This window comes from Staurois parvus, unplaced genomic scaffold, assembly GCF_062004578.1.
Source record: "Staurois parvus isolate SC_StPar_1 unplaced genomic scaffold, SC_StPar_1.0 ptg000818l, whole genome shotgun sequence".
NCBI classification, from domain to species: Eukaryota; Metazoa; Chordata; class Amphibia; order Anura; family Ranidae; genus Staurois; species Staurois parvus.
The window spans coordinates 7,690,822-7,698,047 of NW_028318614.1; the positions used below are offsets into that span (position 1 = coordinate 7,690,822).

Sequence of the window (7,226 nt, forward strand, 5' to 3'; positions counted from 1 at the left end):
CTCATCCAGAGAGAAAAAGAGATAAACCTCCAAAAAGGAGGGTAAGCTTCTGTCAGTACAGAGGAGAGGTCCATCTTCTAAGGACACTGGCATAAAACTGAGGCTAGCTGAGAGTGGGTTATAAAGGAGGATGTCCCTGCAGCCCACTTTTTTGCCAGCGTCCATTCACCCAAAGGGAGATGTATATAAACCAGTTTTAATGTTTAAAGACTCTGTGTACTCAGACCTGTACTGTATCACTCAGAAAAGACTTTTTCAAATGAAAATGAATTGGGGGATTGGTGTGCTGCTGCTGTAATTAAGTAAAACTACCATAATTGTAAATGAAAAAGGAAATTTCCACAACCAAATATGTGCTGCTGGTATACACTGTCACTGAGACTGCCCATGGCATCATACTGCTTCCTACAACTTTGGTACATGTCCCCCATGACAGTGCCCAGCTCTGTATGCCTTTTTGCCTATTAGTCCTAAAAATGATTACAGTTTACTAACAAGATTTGTGCCATGAAGACTCCAATTGAATTTGCTCTTAGGGTTGGGTCTGCTGAATTTCAAACAGGATTCACCAAATCTTTGGTGAATCACACCTAGGCAGATCCCTATATGTAGATAAGATTATGTCAGTATGTACTGTAGGTATGATAAGTTCATCATCTAGATATGAAAATGTAAGAATTGGACATATATATTTGAGCATGAAAAGTTGGCCATAGATTAATCGAAATTCATCTGGCTAATCAGAGACTGGCAGAATTTTGATCTATGTGTGGCATCTCCCACTCAATAGAATTGGATCAACTTCTGTTGAATGGGCCTGGATCAACTTGGATTAAATTGTGTCGAATGGGCCTGTTGGAACATTTTTCTCAAACAGTGGCTACAGCCAATTGGCTGCATTCTGACAGTGGAGGAGTCCCACTGTCAGAATACAATGGCAGAGCAGGGAGGATTCCTCTATCCACTTCATTTGTGTGAATGGGGGAATCCACCCGACAGCTAATCGAAAACAAATGAGTCAGTTATGGCCAGCGTAAGTATGGTGATGCCAGCATATAGGTTTAATGATATAACTAAGTAGTTATGATGTTAATATAGGTTAACAAGGAGTTGTTATCATGTATGCATGATGATGTCAGCAGGATGGTATGGTAATGTCAGTATGTAAGAAAGGTGATGTCAGCATGTAGGTAAGGTGATGTCAGCATGTAGGTAAGGTGATGTCAGCATGTAGGTATAGTGATATCATCATGTAAGTATGATTGCTAGCATGTAGGAAAAGTTAAGTTGGCATCTATGGAAGCTGATGTCCGCATGTAGATAAGTGTTGTCAGCAGGTAGGTATGATGATGTCAGAATGTAGTAACGTGATGTCAGCATGTAGGTATGATCAAGACAGCATGTAGGTATGGAGATGTCATATTGTATGACTATGTCACCATGTAAGTATGATTATGTCAGTATGTAGGTATGATGATATTAGCATGTAGAGAAGCTGATGTCAGCATGTAGGTATGGTGATGTCGGCATATATAGTAGATATGGCTATCTTAAAGTATAATTAAAGACAAAACTTTTTTTTAGTTTTGAACAGAGTGGAGATGGATGAGAATACCTATTAGGGTTTGATTGTTGTCTGTGCCCCCGTTAGGGATATTCACCCTTTCCATTTGTCCTGTTTATCATTATCACTGAAAATGAAAGCAAAAGAAAATTACAAATTTTGGGTTGTCCCCAGAAAAGTAATATAAGGAAAATCTTCCAATGGAGGCACTAGTTCTGGTTACCTGTGGATCCTCAAGGGATTCCTTAATTTTCAGGGATTTCCATGTACACCTATTTTAACTATGTGACAGGAAGTTAAGGTAAACCCGCCCAACGGGACACAGATAGCAAAAAAAAAATCTGACAAGTTATAACCCTCCTTTACTCTATCCAAAATGAAAAATACAATTTTCCTACAGTTCTACTTTAAGGTGTAATTATGATGTCAGCTAGTAAGTAGGACAATGTCAGCATGTAGGTATGATGATATCATCATAAGTATGATTAGGTCTGCATGTAGAAAAGGTGATGCCAGTATTTAGGAATGGTGATGTCAGCATGTATGAAAGGTGATCCCAGCATGTAGCTATTGTAATGTCAGTATGTATGTATCGTAATGTCAGCAAGTTGGTGTTGTAATGTTAGCATGTAGGTAAGTTGCTGATAGCATTTAGGTATAGTGATGTCATCATGTATGTATGATTATGTTCTCATATAGTAAAGGTTATGTCAGCAAGTAGGTAAGATGATGTATACAGTGGAGAACATAATTGTTTGATCCCCTGCACATTTTGGAAGTTTGCCCACTTATAAAGAAATGAAGAGTCTATAATTTTTTTATCATAGGTGTATTTTAAATGATAGCGACAGAATATCAACCAAAAATCCAGAAAAAATACATGATACAAATGTTATAAATTAAGTAGTAGTTCAGTGAGTAAAATAAGTATTTGATCCCCAAGCAAAACATGACTTAGTACTTGGTGGAGAGACCATTGTTGGCAATCACAGAGGAAAGATTTTTCTTCTAGTTGGCAACCAGGTTTGCACACTTCGCAGGAGGGATTTTGGTCCACTCTTCTTTACAGATCTCCTATAAATTCTTAAGGTTTCTTAGCTGTTGCTTGGCAACTCAAAATTTCATCTCCCTCCACAAATCCTCCTTGTCTATAGGATTAAGGTCTGGAGACTGGCTAGGCCACGCCATGACCTTAGTGTGCTTTTCCTTGAGCCAATCCTTTGTTGCCTTGGCAGTATGTTTTGGGTCATTGTCATGCTGGAAGACCCATCCATGACCCATATTCAGTGTTTTGGCTGAGGGAGGAAGGTTCTCATCCAAGGTTTACAATACATGGCCCATCCATTGGCCCCTCAATGTGGCAAAGTTGGCCTGTACCTTTAGCAGAGAAACAGCCCCAAAGTATAATGTTTCCACCTCCTTGCTTGATGGTAGGGATGGTGTTGGGGTCATAGTCAGCATTTTTCTTCCTCCAAACATGGGGAGTCGAGTTAATGCAAAAGAGCTCAATTTTGGTCTCATTTGACCACAGCACTTTCTCCCAATCCTTCTCTGAATCATTTTAGATGTTCATTGGCAAACTTTAGACGGGCCTTTACATGTGCCTTCTTGAGGAGGGGGACCTTGCGGGTGCTGCAGGATTTCAATCCATGGCGGCTTATTGTGTTACCAATGGTTTGTTTGGTGACTGTGGTCCCAACTGCCTTGAGATCATTCACAAGCTCCTTCCGTGTAGTTCTGGACTGATCCCTCACTTTTCTCATGATAATCCTTACCCCATGAGGCAAAATCTTGCATGGAGCTCAGACTGAGGGCGATTGATGGCTATTTTGTATTTTTTCCATTTGTGAATAATCGCTCCAACAGTTGTCTCCTTCTCACCAAGCTTCTTGCTATCTTGTAGCCCATTCTAGTTTTGTGCAGGTCTACAATCTTTTCCCTGATGTCCTTTGACAGCTTTTTGGTCTTGCCCATGGTGGTGAGGTTTGATTGGAAGAAAGAGATTCTGTGGATGGGTGTAGAATTGTCGTTAGGAGTACCTTCCTAAATTGACAGAACTAATCTGTGTACCACATGAGCACGTAGCCAGTCTGTGGGAGCCAGAATTATTGTTGGTTGGTAGGGAACCAAATACTTATTTTACTCACTGGACTGCAACTCAGTTTATAACATTTGTATTATGTGTTTTTTTCTGGATTTTTGGTTGATATTCTGTCTTTATCATTTAAAATACACCTATAATAAAAATGATAGACCCTTCATTTCTTGTTAAGTGGGCAAACTTACAAAATCTACAGGGGATCATATAATTATTTTCCCCACTGTACATATGTCAGCATGCAAGTATGGTGATTTCATCAGTTATGTCAGCATGCAGGTGCAGTGATGTCAGTATACAGGTGCAGTTATTTATACAGGTACAGGGATGTCAATATACAGGTACTGTACATTTGTTAGTATACAAGTGGAATTTTGTATAAAAGTGCAGTGATGTCAGTATACAGTTGCAGTGATGTCAGCACACAGTATAGGTGCAGTTAGGTATAAAGGTAGAGTGAGGTTAGTATACAGTTTAGGTGCAGTTAGGTATAAAGGTAGAGTGAAGTCAGTATACAGTATAGGTGCAGTTAGGTATATAGGTACAGTGAGTATACAGGTGCAGCTATGTATACCGGTACAGTAATATCAGTATATGGGCACTGTGATGTCAGCATACAGGTGTTGTATATACAGGTGCAGTGATGTCAGTATATAGGTACAGTAATATTAGTAAACAAATTCAGTAATCTCAATATACAAGTACAGTGAACACAGCATTCAGATACAGTTATATCAATATACAGATACAGTGGTGTCAGTATATAGGTACATTGATGTTGATATGCAATACAGGTACAGTGATGCCAGTAAACATGTACAATTATGTCAGTATACAGATGTAATTATGTATACAGGTGAAGCAATGTTAGTAAACTGGTGCAGTAATGCCAGTATACATATACAGTTGCGTAAACAGGGGGGGTATATGGATACAGTGATGTCAGCATAGATATACAGTGATGTCAGTATACAGGTACAGTGATGTCAGTATACATGTACAATTATGTATACAGGCGCAGTGATCTCAGTATACAGATGTAATTGTGTAAACAAGTGTAGTGATGTAAGTAAACAGGTACAACTGCGTCAGTATACAGGTACAGTGACGTCAGCATACAGGTGCAGTGATATCAGCATACAGGTGTTGTATATACAGGTGCAGTGATGTCAGTATAAAAGTACAGTAATATTAGTAAACAAATTCAGTAATGTCAATATACAAGTACAGTGAACACAGCATTCAGATACAGTTATATCAATACACAGGTACAGTGGTGTCTGTATATAGGTACATTGATGTTGATATGCAATACAGATGCAGTGATGCCAGTAAACATGTACAATTTTGTCAGTATACAGATATAATTATGTATACAGGTGAAGCAATGTTAGTAAACAGGTGCAGTAATGGCAGCATACAGATACAGTTGCGTATACAGGGGGTGTTATGTATATGGGTACAGTGATGTCAGCCCAGATATACAGTGATGTCAGTATACAGGTACAGTGATGTCCGTATATAGGTACAATAATGTATACAGGAACAGTGATGTCAGTATAAAGATACAGCAATGTATACAGGTACATTGATGCTGATATACAATGTAAGTGCAGTAATGTCACTATACAGGTACAAATATATTAGTATATGGATATAATAATGTATAAAGGTACAGTGACATCAGTATACAGGTGTAGTCATGGTTACATGTGTAGTGATGTAAGTATACAGAGACAGTGAAGTAAACAGGTACAGTATTAGTAAACAAGCACAGCAATGTCAGTATACACATACTAAGGTCCGCATACAGGTACAGTGATTTCAATATACAGATACAGTGATGTATACAGGTACACTGATGTTGATATATAGGTGTAGTGATGTCAGTACACGGGTACTATTACAGTATGTTAGTATATGGGTGTAATTATGTATATATGTGCAGAGATATCAATATACACATAAAGCTATGTCAGTGATAAAGATTTAGTTATGTTTAAAGGTACAGTGATGTCAGTATACAGGTGTAGTTTCATATACAGGTACAGTGATGTCAGTATACATGTACAATTATGCATACAGGTGCAGTGATCTCACTATACAGATGTAATTGTGTAAACAAGTGTAGCGATGTAAGTAAACAGATACAATTGTGTCAGTATACAGGTGTAGTAATGTCAGAATACAGGTGCAGTGATGTCAGTATACAGGTACAATGATGTTAGTATACAGATACAGTGATGTCAGCATACAGGTGCAGTGTTATCAGCATACAGGTTCAGTGATGTTAATATACAAATACAGTGGTGTCAGCATACAGGTGCAGTGATATTAATATACAAATACAGTGGTGTCAGCATACAGGTGCAGTGATATTAATATACAAATACAGTGGTGTCATCATACAGGTGCAGTGATGTCAGTAGACAGGTGCAGTGATGTTAATATACAAATGCAGTGGTGTCAGCATACAGGTGCAGTGATGTTAATATACAAATACAGTGATGTCAGCATACAGGTGCAGTGATGTTAGTATACAGGTGCAGTGATGTTAATATACAAATACAGTGGTGTCAGCATACAGGTGCAGTGATGTTAATATACAAATACAGTGATGTCAGCATACAGGTGCAGTGATGTTAATAAACAAATACAGCGGTGTCAGCATACAGGTGCAGTGATGTCAGCATACAGGTGCAGTGATGTTAATATAGAAATACAGTGGTGTCAGCATACAGGTGCAGTGATGTTAGTATACAGGTGCAGTGATGTTAATATACAAATACAGTGGTGTCAGCATACAGGTGCAGTGATGTCAGTACACAGGTTCAGTGATGTCAGCATACAGGTTCAGTGATGTCAGTATACAAATACAGTGATGTCAGCACACAGGTGCAGTGATGTCAGTATGCAGGTGTAGTTGTGCAATACATGGGGTGAAAACAGAGTAAGTGAAGGATGATGATAACACAGATGTGGATGTCTGTAATGTGATGCATGTGGCTGATGCTGAGATAATGTGATTGATGGGGTGTTCAGATGAGTCCAGTAATGGGGGAGATGACCCCATGTCTGATACCTCCTTGCTGGAGAGAGGATTCCTCTGCTTCCGCCTGCAGTGTGGGAACTCCCTGGGGGAGGAGTGAGACCCCCTGGCCGAAGCTGTGCAGATCAGACACTGCTTCCCAAAGGAGCAGAACCCTGTGATCCCAACAGGAGGAGCCTGCAGCCCCTCTCCCCCTCTTACACACCCCAGACTCCTTTTATAGCAAAGTGCCTGCAACTTGGCATACTCCACTTCCAAAGGCAGTGAATCATTTCCTCCATTTCACAAAAATGGAAGAAAGCTTCTTAGGGCTGTTGTGGAAATTCAGATCAGATTATTCAGTTTAAAAAAAATAATTAAAAAAAAGATATGTATATAAAAATAAATTTGTTGTGGTTCCAGAAGCCAGCAAGTGTCTGAAGGATGTGAATTTCCAGAGGAGGCTGCGGTGGGAAGAGCACAGGACAGATCGTTCTATGTGCAGTGTATGAGCTCCCCCGCTTGACACACTTATT

At 39.3% G+C, this 7,226-nt stretch overlaps 1 protein-coding gene across 4 annotated transcripts in view; it reads right to left on the minus strand.

The window, feature by feature from the left end:
• LOC149444033 (PRKC apoptosis WT1 regulator protein-like) overlaps nt 1-6,878 on the minus strand; it is a 42,139-nt gene extending 35,261 nt beyond the window's left edge. For 2 of the 4 annotated variants that reach the window (XR_016306574.1, XM_089655004.1), the window contains exons 1-2: nt 6,745-6,878; nt 1,616-1,691 (exon numbers count right to left, since the gene is read on the minus strand). The gene's annotated coding sequence lies outside the window, so the exon portion shown is untranslated. Of the gene's footprint in view, nt 1-1,615; nt 1,692-1,787; nt 1,846-6,744 lie in introns of all 4 variants that reach the window. The other 2 variants (XM_089655005.1, XM_089655006.1) reach the window with 2 other exon arrangements.
• Nucleotides 6,879-7,226: the final 348 nt, after the last annotated feature.